Consider the following 18,149-nt stretch of genomic DNA (forward strand, 5'->3'; position numbering starts at 1 on the left):
GATGGTATCTCATGGTAGTTTTGATTTGCATTTCCCTGATGACAAGTGATGTTGAACATTTTTTCATATGCCTGTTGGCCATTTGCATTTCCTCTTCAGAGAAGTTTCTTTTTAGCTCTTCTGCCCATTTTTTGACTGGATTATTTTCTTTGTTGTTGTTGAGTCTCATCAGCTCTTTGCAGATTTTTGTGATCAGTCCTTTATCATTAGTGTTGTGTGCAAAAATGTTCTCCCAGTTGGTGGGGTTTCTCTTTGTTTTTGTTATTGTCTCTTTTGCTGTGCAAAAGCTCTTTAATTTGATGTAGTCCCAGCTGTTTATCTTTGCCTTCACTATCACTGCTTTGGGTGATGTGTCTGTAAAGATGTCTTTGATGTGCAAATCACGCAGTGTTTCGCCTATATTTCCTTCTATATATTTTATGGTTTCAGGTCTTATGTCTAGTTCTTTAATCCATTTTGAGTTGATTTTTGTGTATGGTGTGAGGTCGTGGTCAAGCTTCATTCTTTTGCATGTAGCGACCCAGTTTTCCCAGCACCATTTATTGAACAAACTTTCTTTGCTCCAATGCATAGTCTTTGCTCCTTTGTCAAAGATTAGTTGACCATAAATCTGTGGGTTTATTTCTGGATTTTCTATTCGATTCCATTGGTCTGTATGTCTGTTCTTGTTCCAATACCATGCAGTTTTGATGATTATGGCTTTGTAGTATAGTTTGAAGTCTGGGAGTGTGATGCCTCCATTCCCTTCTTTTTTTTCAGGAGAGCTTTGGCTATTCGGGTTTTTTTGTGATTCCATATGAATTTCATCAATAATTGTTCTATTTCTTTGAAGAATGACATTGAAATTTTGATTGGAATAGCATTGAATCTGTATATTGCTTTTGGAAGGATGGCCATTTTAATAATGTTTATTCTTCCAATCCATGAGCAGGGGATGTCTCTCCATATCTTTGTGTCTTCTTCTATTTCTTTTAACAGTGTTTTCTAGTTTTCTTTGTATAGGTCCTTTACCTCTTTTGTTAGATTTATTCCCAAATATTTGATTTTTTTTGTTTCAATAACAAAAGGGTTGGTTTTTTTGATTTCTTCTTCTTCAGATTTATTGTTTGTGTATAGGAAGGCTACTGACTTTTGCGTGTTGATTTTGTATCCTGCCACTTTACTGAACTGATTGATGAGTTGAATTAGCTTTTCTGTGGAGTTTTTGGGATTCTCTATGTATAATATCATATCGTCTGCAAATAGTGATAGTTTGACTTCTTCTTTTCCTATTTGGATTCCTTGGATGTCTTTCTCTTGTCTTATTGCCCTGGCTAGGACTTCCAGTATTATATTGAAAAGCAGTGGTGAGAGTGGACATCCTTGTCTTGTTCCAGATCTTAATGGAATTGCTTTCAGCTTTTCACCATTGAGAATGATACTGGCTGTTGGCTTGTCATAGATGGCCTTTATGATGTTGAGGTATGTTCCTTGTATCCCAAGAATTTCAAGGGCTTTTATCATGAATGGGTGTTGCACTTTGTCGAAAGCTTTCTCAGCATCTATTGATATTATCATATGGTTTTTATATTTCTTTTTGTTGATGTGTTGGATAACGTTGATTGAACCATCCTTGTGTCCCTGGAATGAATCCTACTTGGTCGTGGTGAATTATCTTATGGATACATGGTTGGATTCTGATAGCTAAAATTTTATTGAGGATTTTTGCATCAGTGTTCATTAAGGAGATTGGCCTGTATTTTTCCTTTTTTGTGTTGTCCTTGTTCGGTTTTGGTATTAGTGTAATGTTGGCTTCATAAAACGTGTTTGGTATTGTCCCTTCCTTCTCAATTTTTTGGAAGAGTTTGTGAAGGATAGGCACTAATTCGTCTCTGAATGTTTGGTAGAATTCATTTGTAAATCCATCAGGTCCTGGGCTTTTGTTTTTGGGGAGGTTTTTGATTACCATTTCAATTTCGCTAATTGTAATTGGTCTGTTTAGGTGTTCTATTTCTTCTTTATCTAGCTTTGGGTGATTGTAGACTTGTAGGAATTTGTCCATCTCCTCTAGATTGTTAAACTTGTTTCCATATAACTGTTCATAGTAGTTACTGATTATTCTTTTGATTTCTGCTGTGTCCGTTGTGATTTCTCCTCTTTCATTGATGATCCTGTTTATTTGTGCTTTCTCCCTTTTTTCCTTTGTGAGCCTGGCTAGGGGTTTGTCTATTTTATTGATTTTTTCAAAGAACCAGCTCTTGGTTTCATTGATCTTTTGGATTGTTTTTTTAGTTTCAATTTCATTTATTTCTGCTTTGGTTTTTATTATTTCTTTTCTTCTACTGGTTTTGGGGTTTTTTTGTTGTTCTTTTTCTAGATCTTTGAGCTTCGAGATTAGGTTGTTTCTTTGCGTTCTTTCTTGTTTCTTGATGTGAGCTTCTATTGCTATATATTTTCCTCTTATTACTGCTTTTGCTGCATCCCATACATTTAGGATATTGGTGTCCTCCTTGTCGTTCAATTCAAAAAATTTTTTAATTTCTTCTTTGATCTCCTCATTAGTCCAATGGTCTTCCAGTAGTGTGGTTTTTAATGTCCATGAGGTAGGAAAGTTCCTTGCCTTCTTTTTATGGTTTATTTCTAGTTTGATGCCTTCATGGTCAGAAAAGATGGTTGATATGATTTCAATCTTGGTGTATCTGTTGATGTTTGCTTGTGCCCCAGTATGTGATCGATCCTGGAGAATGATCCGTGTGCGCTTGAGAAAAATGTGTACTCCGTTTTTTTGGGGTTTAGTGTTCTATAGATGTCTGTTAAGCCCAATTGCTCTAGGTCCTTATTTAGAGCTTTGGTTTCTTTACTTATTTTTTGTCTTGTTGATCTATCCATTGTTGATAGTGGTGTGTTGAAGTCTCCCACTACGTATGTGTTTTCTCTGATGTCTGTTTTCAGAGAGGACAACAGTTGTCTGATATATTTTGGTGCTCCTTCGTTTGGTGAGTATATGTTATGAGTGTTATTTCTTCTTGAAGTATTGTCCCCTTGATCATAATGTAGTGACCATTGGGGTCTCTTTTTATCTTTTTGAGTTTGAAATCTGTTTTATCTGATATAAGTATAGCTGTTCCTGCTTTCTTTTTTGGTCCATTTGCTTGTAGGATTGTTTTTCATCCTTTAACTTTGAGCCTATTTTTATCTTTTGTAGCTAAATGTGTTTCCTGGAGACAGCAAAAGGTTGGGTTTTGTTTCTTAATCCAGGCTGCAACTCTGTGTCTTTTTATTGAAGAGTTTAGTCCATTTAAATTTAGAGATAATATTGATATGTTAGCATCTGTATTTGCCATTGTGTTTGTCTTTCCTTTGATTTTATTTATTTATTCTTGTAATAACTTTTTTTTTTTGGCCTTCTTTCATTGTTATTCATCCCTCTGAGGTTCTGGCTTTAGGACTCCTTGTAGTATTTTTTGGAGTGGGGGTTTAGTTGCAATGAAATTCCGGAGTTTCTGTTTGTCTGGGAAGGTCCATATTCTTTCTTCAAAGAGGAAGGAGAGCTTTGCGGGATAGAGTATTCTTGGTTGGCATCTGTTTTCTTGGAGTCTGTTGACTATGTCCCTCCACTCTCTCCTTGCCCGTAGTGTTTCTTCGGAGAAGTCTGATGTCAGCCTGATTGGTTTTCCTTTGAATGTTATCTGTTTCTTCCCTCTTGCCAGCTTCATTATTTTTTCCTTGTCCTGGATTCTTGGGAGCTTTACTATTATGTGTCTTGCTGTATTTTTCCTTTCGTCGTGGAAGTTTGGTGTTCTTCTTGCTTCTTGTATATCAATTTTCAGCTCCTTCTTCACATTTGGGAAGTTCTCTTCAATTATCTCTTTGAATATTTTCTCTGTTCCTACATCTCTCTCCTCTCCTTCTGGTATTCCTATAACTCTTATATTTCCTTTCCTCATGGAGTCAGATAGTTCCCGAAGTCTTTCTTCGTTCTTTTTCCTTCGTACTTCTCTTTCCTTTTCTGTTTTGGTTCTTTTTATTTCGGTGTCTTCAAGATTACTTATTCGTTCTTCCATTTCATCTATTCTGCTTTCATTGCTTTTCCCAGAATTCTTTAGTTCTTCCATTAATTCTTTGATCTCCTGCATTTCTTTTACTTCCCTCTTTAGGGACTCAATTTCTTTCTTCTGACCATTGTTTTCCCTCTCTAGGGACTCAATTGCATTCTTCTGATCGTTGATTATTTTTCCCTTATCATTGTTTTCCTTTATGACTTGTCAGTTTTTTAATCACGGCACTTTTAAATTCTCTTTCTGGAAGGCTCAGAAATTCTTCCAAGTTATTGTCGTTGCAATCTGGGGGCTGGTTTTCTTTTTGTGGTGTGCTTTTTCTCTGGAGAGTTGCTAGGTTGCGTGTGGTTCTTCTCCTCCCTACTGTCTGTTTTCTAATTTGCCGTATGCGTTGGGACACTGTGTTGTTGGGACTGGCCGGCATCTTGGGTGGGCTTCTCTGCTCCCCTCTGGTTCCTCCAGGAGTCATCTGTCAGTTTCAAGCAGTCTTCACTGGAGAAAGGTCCCTGTTCTAAAATGCCGATGTGGGGACACACTCCCCTGTGCGCCTGGTCTGCCCCGGCGGTGGGTTCCTGCTCCCCCTCTGGGCTTGGACTGCAGGCCAGAGGGGGTCTGAGGTGGGCGAACTTCCCCCGCTCACCTCTGGCTCCTGAGGAAGCCTTCTGCAGGTAGTCTTTACTGAAGAAATGTCCCTGTTCTAAAATGGTGATGTGGGACACACTCCCTGCGCGTCCGGTCTCAGGCACACTCTTCTGCGCGCCTGGTCTGCCCCGGCTGTGGGTGCTCGCTCTCCCTGTGGGCTCAGACTACTTGTTCGGAAGGGGCCCGGTGTGGGCTAACTCCCCAGCTGGCCACTAGCTCCTTCAGGAGCCTGTGCTGGCTTCAAGTCGCTAGGTGGCGCCAGAGATCTCTCCTAGAGCCCTTGGGGAGCTGATTTTCCACCCCGTGGGACAGGGAGCAGAGCGGGGATGGTAGGGTACACCTCAACGGCTTTGGGGTGCTGTGTCTGCCTTGTGCCCCACCATCGTGGGGAACCCACGCCCCTAATTTCATGCCCCGGGTCTCAGTTCCAAAGCCCTCAGTTCCAGGACGCGGGCTGTAGCCCAGATCAGTGGCGCGGGAATGGCGCCTTTTGAATCCCGCTTCCCTGCCTGGGCGCCTTGGTCCTGCTCACTCAGGGAGGGCCTCCGCGGTCTCCCCGCAAGCCTAGGTCGCAGGAGCGGGGACCTGGGCAGCTGCGATCTGATCTGGATCAGCGCGCCGCTTTCTGCGCAAGCTTACCGGGCGGCCGGGGCTGTGTGCTGGTGCTGGTCTCCTCCTGGGGGGCGGGGCTCTCTTTAATGGCGCCTGGAGCTCACCTCCGCGGCGGATCCTGCAGGGTTCTCCACAGCTCCCGTTCACGGGGTGTGGTGGCTGAAATAGTTCCTTTCCACTCACAGTCCCACTTGCTGCGTCCGTTTTTCTTGTTGGCCGTTTTGGTTTGTTGTTTCCCTCCTCTCTGCCGGTCGCAGAGTGCCGCCTCTGTGGGCGGGGGAGGGGAGCAGGGTTCTGCGCTTCCCTCCCTTCTGGTCCTCTTTTATGGCCACTTTCTTCTTCGGGCAGTTTGCTGGAGTCACCCGTTTATCTTCCGTGTCCCAGTTCTCACTGGGACCTGCCGCTTTTCCTCCCTATTAACTTTTTTTAATGGGAGATCTTACTCACAGCGTCTCCTCGCTGCCATGTTGCTCCGCCCTTTCTGTTGTTTTTTTGATAGGTTAAGTGTACTGGGAACTCTTACACACACACCTCCCCCTCCCTCTCCCCCACCCCGGCATTTATTGATATTAACACTGAAAGCCAAAGATAAATGCCGGAGAGAATGTAAAAACTGCAGAACAAAGTCAAACATCTTACTTTCTCGCTTGGCCTCCTGTGACTGTGTCATATTTCTGTTGTTCTTTTAAGTTACTTAAATGTATCAAATTTAAAACAAGTCCTTGTTAAAGATCTAGGATAGCTACATAAACACAAACTATGTTCTTATTTTTAAATTGAAGTAACATTGGTTTATGACATGACAGAGATTTCAGATACATATCTGTAAATATTACACTGGTCACGAAATGTTTATTTTCCATCCATCATCATGTAATTGGCCAGTTTTATACAGTTTACCTACCCTTCCCCCATCCTTTGTAGTAATCACTATTTTGTTCTTATAGTTTAAGATTTTGTTTTCTTTCTTCAGTTATTTTGTTTCTTTATCATATGTAAGTGAAGCCATGTGGTATTTATTTCATTTTTCTCTGTTGAACTTATTTCATCTTAGCATAATACCCTGTAGGTCCATTCACATTGCTGCAAATTGTCACACACACACACACACACACACACACACACACCCCTACCTACTTAGTTTTCATGTGCCTATTGGCCATCTGTTTGTTTACTCTGGGGAAGTGTCTATTCTCTGTCATTTCTTAACTGGGTGGTTTTTCTTGAGTTTTGTGAGTTTTTTAAAAATAAATTTTGGTTATTAACTCCCTGCCGGATATACGATTTGCAAATGTCTTTTCCCATCCAGTAGGTTGGACTATTCATTTTGCTGATAATTTCTTTCTCTGTACAGAAGCTTTTTAACTTGGTATAGTCCCATTTGTTTATTTTTGCTTTTGTTTTCCTAGCTATTATAGACATAGCCACAGAGACATCACTAAGGCTGATGTCAAAGAACTTATCATGTATATATTCTTCCATGTGTCTTATGGTTTCAGGACTTATATTCAAGCCTTCAGTGCATTTTGAGTTAGTTTTTGTGTATGGTATTAGATAGTGGCCTAATATCATTCTTTTGTATGTGCCTGTCCAGTTTTCCTAACGCCATTTATTGAAGAGACTTTCCTTATCCTATTTTATGCTCTTAACTCCTTTGTTGTAAATTAGTTGTCCACTAAGATTTTTTTTTTTTAATATTTATTTATTTATTTTTTTTTTATTTATACAAGCACTGGGTACAGTCAGAAGCGCGGGAGGGTGAGAGAATTCACCAGAGCCAGAGCGGGGAGCAGAGCAGGCAGAAGGACCGAAGGACACTGCTGAGGGGAGCAGCGGGCGGCAGGAGAGGTCTGCGCGCCATGTGGGACCCTCCCTGGTGGCCGGGGAGCAGCCTGGGATCGAACCGGCGCTGCAGAGGCTGCGGGCAGCTTCGCAACCCAGTGCTCAACTGCTGCGCCACCAGGGAGGCCCTCCACTAAGATTTTTTAGCATACAAAACACTGTAGATGTTTTATACAACTACTGAATGTATCTCCTTGCTTTTTTTTTAGCTACAGTGTTGTTAACTGAATTTTCAAATGTTGCAGATATCACACTGACATAGGTCTGATGTTAGTGTGCAACTGACTCAGGCACCCCAAACTGTTAAGGAGTATACACTCTAAAAGAGTTCCAGCTACTCTCACATACAAAGGCAAAGGAAGTTAGAGTGACAATTTTGTAATAGAATTGATGTGTCTGTGTGTTTGTGTGTGTGTGTGAGAGAGAGACAGACAGACAGAGGAAGAGGAAGAAGAAGAGATTTCAAATAACAGATTCCCAATAAGACCCCCCCCCCCCCAAATTAGCTATCCTCTCCTGGGCAAATGCCCAACCAATCAGGTTTGACCCAAAGCAGGCCATTGAAGCCTGAAAACTTGCCACAACTCTAAGGCACCCTTTGGCAAAGAACCACAAGAGAGGGATTAGGCAGGTTCCAGAGAGCTGGGATGGAAGGGGAGATTCAACATGCAAAATATATCACATAAACCAACAACTGCCATTGTCTCTGCCAAGGAACAGGAGCAGGTTCCCCATGTTTCTCTCATCCATGTATTTCTTCCACTTCTCTCTACATGTCTTTCCTCCACATGCCTCTTCTCTCCTTCATTCCCTCTCCTTTTTTTTTTAGACATATATTTTTTATTTATGCGTACAAGAACTGGGGTAAAGGCCAGAGGTGCATGATGGGTGGAGGGGAGTGAGAAGATTCACCAGAGACAGAGTAGGGAGCAGAACAGGCAGATCTACTGAAATTACACTGCTGAGGGTGAGACAGGAGAGATCTGCTGCACCACGTGGGTCAGCTCCCTGCCTGGGGATATAATTCATGCTCCAATGGCTGGTGATAGCTTGATAGTGCTGGGACTTTAACCCCTGCACCACCAGGGAGGCCCTGGATTGGTTGTTAAGTCCATTTTTCTGCTTCGGATTAGTGGGCAAAAGTCTTCAGACAGAAGATTGCAGTGTGGAAATGTGCTATCACAATCAGCAGATGGCCTTGGGTTTTTGTTGCCACCAAATGGGTGGGTATGGTGGTTTAGTTTTCACCTAGAAGTTTCAACATGGCAGTTAGAGACAAGATGGAGTCTGTTTGACTCAAAACAGGTTCCAAAATATAATGGTGTGATTTCACTTCTTAGTATCCAAAGTAACCGTAGGCTACTCAGTTGCAGATTTAAGATCCATTTAGATAACTCAATCTGGTGACAGATGAATTGAAACATTTTTTTATTTGCAATTCCTCTTTGTAATAATTTTACACAAACCTTTTCCATTTCAACATCGCTTTTCAATCTTGTATTTGGTTATTAATCTTTTTCATGAATTGGTGAAGATGAAAAGATAAAAACTTCTCAAAAGAATGCCTACCAGCTATCCACACTAGAACCTTGCAACAAATCCTGTAAACCCAGAGGGGGCAGCAGAGGGAAGCTGAATTCTATGCATGATTATTTAAAACAGTAACCTATCATTTGGGGCAATTCAGGTGACTGAAGATGAAATCATGGGTACTTTCCAAGAGATGAAAATCCTCTAAGCAGGCAGGAAATTGCCATCTTTCATAAGTTCCTGTTCTGTCTTCCGACCACTTGTCTCTTTCCCTTTAAATTGGAAGCAGAGAAATTGTGTGGGATTGTTGTAAGCTCCATTTCAGATTCTTTTTTAACCCAGTTCCCACATAGGATATAAATTCCATTAGATTGCTCTGACTTCCGTTTTCTTTCCCGACACACGTCAGTAGTCACAGTTTCAGGAAGCACAGGAGGGTGCTTTGGGGCAATGAGGCATCCTTAGGCGAAGAGGCTTTCTAGGGGTGAAGCACTGAGGATGCTTAACATTTGAAAGAAGTGTGAACACTGTATTTACATTTAAATTAAAATGGAAACTTCTTATAGGTTATGTTTCTGAAAGGTGTGTGTGGTGCATCTGCTGAGGTCTATTGTTTATTCATGCTGTAAATCCTTTGAAATGTGTTAAAATGCTTCCCACTCATTATAAAGCTCCTGCCACCCCTGGATTACGACTTTGATGTCACCAATCCTGCTTCAAAGGGTTCTTTCTGGGCTATTAATCACAGTTTAGCCTCTGAAAATATCGCCAGAGAAAACATTTGGACATCTTTGTGCTAGACTTGCTAAAAACTTTGAAATCTTGAGTGTGTTGCATATGCACAAATTACAGCATTTCCTTTTCATTGACAACTTTTTATTTTGCTATAGAATCAAATGACATTGTAGGTAAAAATGAAAACAGATCTCTTGCACTTGGTTTGGGAGCAAAGGATGTGAGAGGAGGGCAAGGTTGGGTGGGTAGTAAGGAGGGGAGAAAAGAATCTGGGCAGTCCACTGTGATCCTTTAGAGGTAAAAAACTGTAGGAATCAGACTGACCAAGAGGTTGTAATTCAAAGGGGCTCTGCTTTATTCTTTTTTCTCATTTTTTTTTTTTTTGATGAACCAGTGCAAATTAGTAAGATTCCCTGGTCTTCTCTCTGCTTTGAGAACAATGTGACCTGTTCATAGCAAGTAATAATTTTAATAATATAATCAATGCTAGCTAACATGAAGTGAGTGCCACTTTGTACCAGCCTGAATTGACAGAATTCTTTTGGTGAATTATCTTGTTAAATGCCATTAACAGCTCAGAGAATTAGGTAGCACTGTTTTCATGTGATAGACAAGGAAACCAAAGCTCTAAGACGTTAATTAACTTGTTTAAGTTCACCACCCTGGCAAACGCAAAGACCCGCCAGCCCCAGGACTCCAAGACTGCTTGCCCACTCTGTCCTCTGGTTCCTCCCCAGTGCTAAGGGCATCTGTACTGCCGGATCCACTGATCAGTATCTATGTCTTAAACCCTTGCAGTGGTGTTCTCTGTTACCCAGTTTCTCTTTGGGGAAAATTCCCAGAATCTTTTTTTCTTTCATATTTATCTCTTTGAATGACTAGCTAAGCCCTCATTGGAGACTTTTTTTGTTATTGTGATAACAACATATAATATGAACTCTACCTTCCTAACAATATTGTTTGCTATATATATGCACATTGTTGTAGAGAAGACCTGTAGAATTTTTCCATCTTACATGACTGAAGCTCTCAACTCATTGAACAGAATCTCCCTATTTTCCTACCATTTGGCAAATGTTTAATTGATTTCCATCTCTTGGATATTATGAATACAGCTATAGTGAACATAGGAGTGCAAATATCTCTTCGATATTCTTTTTTAAATTATTTTGGAAAAATACCCAGAGGTGGGATTGCTGGATATATGACAGCTTTATTTATTCTTTTTTTTAAAGATTTATTTATTTATTTGTTTGTTTGTTTGTTTGTTTGTTTGTTTACACAAGCACTGGGTACAGTCCGAAGTGTGGGAGGGTGAGAGAATTCACCTGAGCCAGAGCAGGGAGCAGAGCAAGCAGAAGGACCGAAGTACACTGCTGAGGGGAGCCGTGGGCGGCAGGAGAGGTCTGCGCGCCATGCGGGACCCTCCTCCGGTGGCCGGGGAGCAGCCGGGGATAGAACCGGCACCGCAAAGGCCGCGGGCAGCTTCGCAACCCAGCGCTCAACCGCTGCGCCACCGGGGTTGAAGAACCTATATTCTGTTTTCATAGTGGCTATGCCATTTTACAATCTACCAATGGTACACAAGTGTTCCAGTTTCTCCACATCTTCACCAATACTTGTTCTTTTTTGTTGTTTTTATAATGAACATCCTAACAGATGTGAAGTAATATCTCATTGTGGTTTTGGTTTACATTTCCCCAATTGTTAGTGATATTGCACAAATTTTCATATATCTGCTAGCTATTTGTATGTCCTCTTTGGAGAAATGTCTTTTCAAGTCCTTTGTGTAATTTTTAGTTAGCATATTTTATTTCATTTAAATTTTTTGCTCTTGAGTCATAGGATTACCTTTATATTTTGGAAATTACCCCTGATCAGATATACGGCTTGCAAATATTTCATCCCATTACATAGACTGCTTTTTTCTGTTGATTTTTTTTCCTTCACTGTGCAAAGTGTTAGTTTAATGTAGTCCCTTCTGTCTATTTTTGCTCTTGTTGCCTGTGCTTTTTGTGAGATCAGAATAGCATTGCCAAGATCGATGCTATGAAGCTTCTTCCCCCCTGTGTTTTCTTCTGGGAGTTTTATAGTTTTTAGTCTTACATGTACTCTCTAATTATTTTGAGTTGATTTTTGGCATAGTGTAAGATAAGCACCCATTGTTATTTTTTTACATTTGGATGTCCAGTTTTCCCAGTTGTCAAAGAAACTATCTTTTCCCCATTGTATAGTCTTGATACGTTTGTCAAAGATCATTTTACCATACAAAGATATGAATTTCTCAGCGCTCTATTTTGTTCCATTGGACTATATGTCTTTATGCCAGTACCATACTGTTTTGATTATTATCACTTTTTATTTTGAAACCAGGAAACATGAGACTTTCAGCTTTTTTCTTCCTTTTCAAGATTGTTTTGTCTGTTTGGATCCTTTGGAGTTCCATCTGAGGTTTTTTTTTTTTTATAATAAATTTTATTTTTATATTCCCCATACAATTTCAACCCCCCCATTTTGACCCCAATCCCTCCCCTCCCTCCACCCCCCCCCCAAAAGTGTCTCTGGTTCATAGATTTTTGTTGATTTTGATTTTCACTTTCTTATAGTTATTCATTTTCCTGGTCCCTTATTTAAGTTTTCTAGATTCTTGCTATGAGTGAGACCATCCGGTATTTTTCTTTTTCTTTCTGGCTTATTTCGCTGAGCATGATCCCTTCCAGTGCCATCCATGTTGCTGCAAATTGCATGTGTTTATCTTTTTTGAATGCTGAGTAATATTCCATGGTATATATGTACCACATCTTCTTGATCTAGTCATCTATTTTTGGGCATTTGGGCTGTTTCCAAAGCTTAGCTATTGTAAATAGTGCTGCTATAAACATAGGGGTGCAGGTGTTCTTTGGAATTGATGTTTCTGTGTCCTTTGGGTAAATACCTAGGAGTGGAATTGCTGGATCATATGGAAGCTCTATGTTTAGTAGGTCCAGAAATCTCCACACAGCTCTCCACAGTGGTTGGACCAGTTTGCACTCCCACCAACAGTGCAGAAGAGTTCCTTTTTCTCCACACCCTCGCCAGCATTTGTTGTTGCTAGTTTTTTTAATATGTGCCATTCTCACTGGTGTAAGATGGTATCTCATGGTAGTTTTGATTTGCATTTCCCTGATGGCAAGTGATGTTGAACATTTTTTCATATGCCTGTTGGCCATTTGCATTTCCTCTTCAGAGAAGTTTCTTTTTAGCTCTTCTGCCCATTTTTTGACTGGATTATTTTCTTTGTTGTTGAGTCTCATGAGCTCTTTGCAGATTTTTGTGATCAATCCTTTATCATTAGTGTTGTGTGCAAAAATGTTCTCCCAGTTGGTGGGGTTTCTCTTTGTTTTTGTTATTATCTCTTTTGCTGTGCAGAAGCTCTTTAATTTGATGCAGTCCCAGCTGTTTATCTTTGCCTTCACTATCACTGCTTTGGGTGATGTGTCTGTAAAGATGTCTTTGATGTGCAAATCACGTAGTGTTTCGCCTATATTTCCTTCTATATATTTTATGGTTTCAGGTTTTATGTCTAGTTCTTTAATCCATTTTGAGTTGGTTTTTGTGTATGGTGTGAGGTAGTAGTCAAGCTTCATTCTTTTGCATGTAGCAATCCAGTTTTCCCAGCACCATTTATTGAATAGACTTTCTTTGCTCCAATGCATATTCTTTGCTCCTTTGTCAAATATTAGTTGACCATAAATCTGTGGGTTTATTTCTGGATTTTCTATTCAATTCCATTGGTCTGTGTGTCTGTTCTTGTTCCAATACCATGCAGTTTTGATGATTATGGCTTTGTAGTAGAGTTTGAAGTCTGGGAGTGTGATGCCTCCATTCCCTTCTTTTTTTTTCAGGAGAGCTTTGGCTATTCGGGGTTTTTTGTGATTCCATATGAATTTCATCAATAATTGTTCTATTTCTTTGAAGAATGACATTGAAATTTTGATTGGAATAGCATTGAATCTGTATATTGCTTTTGGAAGGATGGCCATTTTAATAATGTTTATTCTTCCAATCCATGAGCAGGGGATGTCTTTCTATTTCTTTGTATCTTCTTCTATTTCTTTTAACAGTGTTTTATAGTTATCTTTGTAAAGGTCCTTTACCTCTTTTGTTAGATTTATTCCCAAGTATTTGATTTTTTTTTGTTTCGATAATAAAGGGGATGGTTTTTTTCATTTCTTCTTCTTCAGATTTATTGTTAGTGTATAGGAAGGCTTCTGACTTTTGCATGTTGATTTTGTATCCTGCCACTTTGCTGAACTGATTGATGAGTTCAATTAGTTTTTCTATGGAGTTTTTGGGGTTCTCTATGTATATTATCATATCATCTGCAAATAGTGATAGTTTGACTTCTTCTTTTCCTATTTGGATTCCTTGTATGTCTTTCTCTTGTCTTATTGCTCTGGCTAGGACTTCCAGTATTATATTGAAAAGCAGTGGTAAGAGTGGACATCCTTGTCTTGTTCCAGATCTTAATGGAAATGCTTTCAGCTTTTCACCATTGAGAATGATACTGGCTGTTGGCTTGTCGTATATGGCCTCTGTGATGTTGAGGTATGTTCCTTGTATCCCAAGAATTTCAAGGGCTTTTATCATGAATGGGTGTTGCACTTTGTCGAAAGCTTTCTCGGCATCTATTGATATTATCATATGGTTTTTATATTTCTTTTTGTTGATGTGTTGGATAACGTTGATTGATTTTCGGATATTGAACCATCCTTGTGTCCCTGGAATGAATCCTTCTTGGTCGTGGTGAATTACCTTATGGATACACTGTTGGATTCTGATAGCTAAAATTTTATTGAGGATTTTTGCATCAGTGTTCATTAGGGAGATTGGCCTATAGTTTTCTTTTTTTGTGTTGTCCTTGTTCAGTTTTGGTATTAGTGTAATGTTGGCTTCATAGAACGTGTTAGGTATTATACCTTCCTTCTCAATTTTTTGGAAGAGTTTGTGAAGGATAGGCACCAATTCATCTCTGAATGTTTGGTAGAATTCATTTGTAAATCCATCAGGTCCTGGGCTTTTGTTTTTGGGGAGGTTTTTGATTACCATTTCAATTTTGCTAATTGTAATTGGTCTGTTTAGGTGTTCTATTTCTTCTTTATCTAGCTTTGGGTGATTGTAGAGTTGTAGGAATTTGTCCATCTCCTCTAGATTGTTGAACTTGTTTCCATATAACTGTTCATAGTAGTTATTAATTATTCTTTTGATTTCTGCTGTGTCCGTTGTGATTTCTCCTCTTTCATTTATTATCCTATTTATTTGTGCTTTCTCCCTTTTTGCCCTTGTGAGCCTGGCTAGGGGTTTATCTATTTTATTTATTTTTTCGAAGAACCAGCTCTTGGTTTCATTGATCTTTTGGATTGTTTTTTTAGTTTCGATTTCATTTATTTCTGCTTTGGTTTTTATTATTTCTTTTCTTCTACTGGTTTTGGGGTTTTTTTGTTGTTCTTTTTCTAGATCTTTGAGCTTCAAGATTAGGTTGTTTCTTTGAGTTCTTTCTTGTTTCTTGATGTGAGCATCTATTGCTATATATTTTCCTCTTATTACTGCTTTTGCTGCATATCATACATTTAGGAAATTGGTGTCCTCCTTGTCATTCAATTCAAAGAATTTTTTAATTTCTTCTTTTATCTCCTCATTAGTCCAGTGGACTTCCAGTAGTGTGGGTTTCAATCTCCACGAGGTAGGAGAGTACCTTGCCTTCTTTTTATGGTTTATTTCTAGTTTGATGCCTTCATGGTCAGAAAAGATGGTTGGTATGATTTCAATCTTGGTGTATCTGTTGATGTTTGTCTTGTGCCCCAGTATATGATCGATCCTAGAGAATGATCCGTGTGCGCTTGAGAAAAATGTATACTCAGATTTTTTTGGGTTTAGTGTTCTATATATGTCTGTTAAGCCCAAGCACTCTAGATCCTTATTTAGAGCTTTAGTGTCTTTACTTATTTTTTGTCTTGTTGATCTATCCATTGTTGATAGTGGTGTGTTGAAGTCTCCCACTATGTATGTGTTTTCTCTGATGTCTGTTTTCAGAGATGCCAATAGTTGTCTGATATATTTTGGTGCTCCTTCGTTTGGTGAATATATGTTAATGAGTGTTATTTCTTCTTGAAGCATTGTCCCCTTGATCATAATGTAATGACCACTGGGGTCTCTTTTTATCTTTTTAAGTTTGAAATCTGTTTTATCTGATATGAGTATAGCTGTTCCTGCCTTCTTTTTTGGTCCATTTGCTTGTAGAATTGTTTTCCATCCTTTAACTTTGAGTCTATTTTTATCTTTTGCAGCTAAATGTGTTTCCTGGAGACAGCAAATGGTTGGGTTTTGTTTCTTAATCCAGCCTGCAACTCTGTGTCTTTTTATTGGAGAGTTTAGTCCATTTACATTTAGAGTTAGTATTGATATGTTAGCATCTGTATTTGCCATTGTGTTTGTCTTTCCTTTGATTTTATTTATTTATTCTTTTAATAACTTTCTTTGGCCTTCTTTTGTTGTTATTCGTCCCTCTGAGGTTCTGGCTTTAGGACTCCTTGTAGTATTTTTTGCAGTGGGGGTTTAGTCGTAATAAAATTCCAGAGTTTCTGTTTGTCTGGGAAGGTCCTTATTCTTTCTTCAAAGAGGAAGGAGAGCTTTGCGGGATAGAGTATTCTTGGTTGGCATCTGTTTTCTTGGAGTCTGTTGACTATGTCCCTCCACTCTCTCCTTGCCCGTAGTGTTTCTTCAGAGAAGTCTGATGTCAGTCTGATTGGTTTCCCTTTGAATGTTATCTGTTTCTTCCCTCTTGCCAGCTTCATTATTTTTTCCTTGTCTTGGATTCTTGGGAGCTTTACTATTATGTGTCTTGCTGTATTTTTCCTTCCGTCATGGAAGTTTGGTGTTCTTCTTGCTTCTTGTATATCAATTTTCAGCTCCTTCTTCGCGTTTGGGAAGTTCTCTTCAATTATATCCATGATTATTTTCTCTGTTCCTACATCTCTCTCCTCTCCTTCTGGGATTCCTGTAACTCTTATATTTCCTTTCCTCATGGAGTCAGATAGTTTCCGAAGACTTTCTTCTGTCTTTTTCCTTTGTACTTCTCCTTCCTTTTCTGTTTTAGTTCTTTTTATTTCTGTGTCTTCAAGAGTACTTATTCGTTCTTCCATTTCATCTATTCTGCTTTCATTGCTTTTCCCAGAGTTCGTTAGCATCTCCATTAATTCTTTGATCTCCTGCATTTCTTTTACTTCCCTCTTTAGGGACTCAATTTCATTCTTCTGGTCATTAATTATTTTCCCCTTATCATTGTTTTCCTTTATGACTTCTGTCAGTTTTTTAATCACAGCAATTTTAAATTCTCTATCTGGAAGGCTCAGAAGTTCTTCCAAGTTACTGTCGTTGCAATCTGGTAGATGGTTTTCTTTTTGCGGTGTGCTTTTTTGCTGAGGAGTTGCTGGGTTGCATGTGGTTTTTCTATTCCCTACTGCCTGTTTTCTAATTTGCCGTATTCCTTGTGACACTGTGTTGCTGGTACTGGCCGGCATCTTGGGCGACCTTCCCAGCTCACCACTGGCTCCTCTGGGGAACTTCTGCTGGGTTCACAAGTCTCCAGCAAAGAAAGGTCCCTGCTGCAAAATGGCAATGCGGGAACGCGCTCCCCTGCACGCCCGGTCTGCCCCAGTGGTGGGTGCTGCTCCCCTCTGGGCTGGGACTGCAGGCTAGAAGGCGCCCTGCATGGGCAAGCCTCCCAGCTTACCTCTGTCTCCTCGGTGAGCCTTCTGCTGGGTTCACACAGTCTCCAGCAAGAAAGGTCCCTGCTGCAAAATGCCGGTGCAGGGGACGCGCTCCCCTGCATGCCCGGTCTCCCATCTGAAGTTTTAAGATTTTTTTTCTATATCTACAAAAAATGCTATTGGGATTTTCATGAGGATTACACTAACCCTGTAGATCTCTTTGAGTAATGTTGACATGTTGACAATATTAAGTTTTCCAGTCCATGAACATCGTGAAAGATAGAAATACTATCCACTTTGGCATACAGGTTGTTTTGACTTCTCTTGATTGGCTTTTAGTTTTCCATACTAAGGTGATACTTGACATGACCACTCGAGGCATATTGGGAGAAGCCTATCTGATCCTTTTGGAAAGACCAACCCCTCACTATATAAGCCCAAGTTATAACTACATCTTTGACTTACTCATCACTGGGCACTCCCATATGTATGTGTAATGCATGTATTAATAAATTTGTTCTCATTAATCTTTTATCAGTCTAATTTTCAGTGCCTCAGCCAATGAAACTGAGAGGAAATTTTTTTCAGACTTCATGTCTTTTCATTGATTTGTATCTTCTTCAGTTTCTTGTAGGAATGTATGTGTAGTTTTCAGCATACAAATCTTTTGTTTCCTTGGTTATATTTATTTCTATATATTTTATTCTTTTTGATGCTACTATAAATGGAATTGCTTTCATAACTTCCTTTTCAAACTTTCATGGTTAGTGTATAAAAATACAACTAATTTTTTAATATTGATTTTGTATCCTACAACTATGCTGAATTCATTTATTCTAGCAAGTTCTTTGGTGGAATTTTTAGGGTTTTCAACATATAAAATCACATTACCTATGAATAGAGTTACTTATTCCTCACTGATTTAGATGACTTTTATCTATTTTTCTTACCTAATTGCTCTAGTATGACTGCCAGTACTATGCTGAGTACAAGTGGTGAGAAT

The 18,149-nt window shown here is 39.5% G+C and overlaps 1 protein-coding gene across 1 annotated transcript in view; it reads left to right on the forward strand.

Annotated features, from left to right (window-relative positions):
• The window catches only part of MYO3B (myosin IIIB), a gene marked incomplete at its 3' end in the record, with an annotated part of 364,997 nt that overhangs the window by 190,677 nt on the left and 156,171 nt on the right, over positions 1-18,149 (forward strand). The window lies entirely within an intron of this gene.

Source organism: Talpa europaea (assembly GCF_964194135.1).
Source record: "Talpa europaea genome assembly, chromosome: 1".
Lineage (NCBI taxonomy): Eukaryota > Metazoa > Chordata > Mammalia > Eulipotyphla > Talpidae > Talpa > Talpa europaea.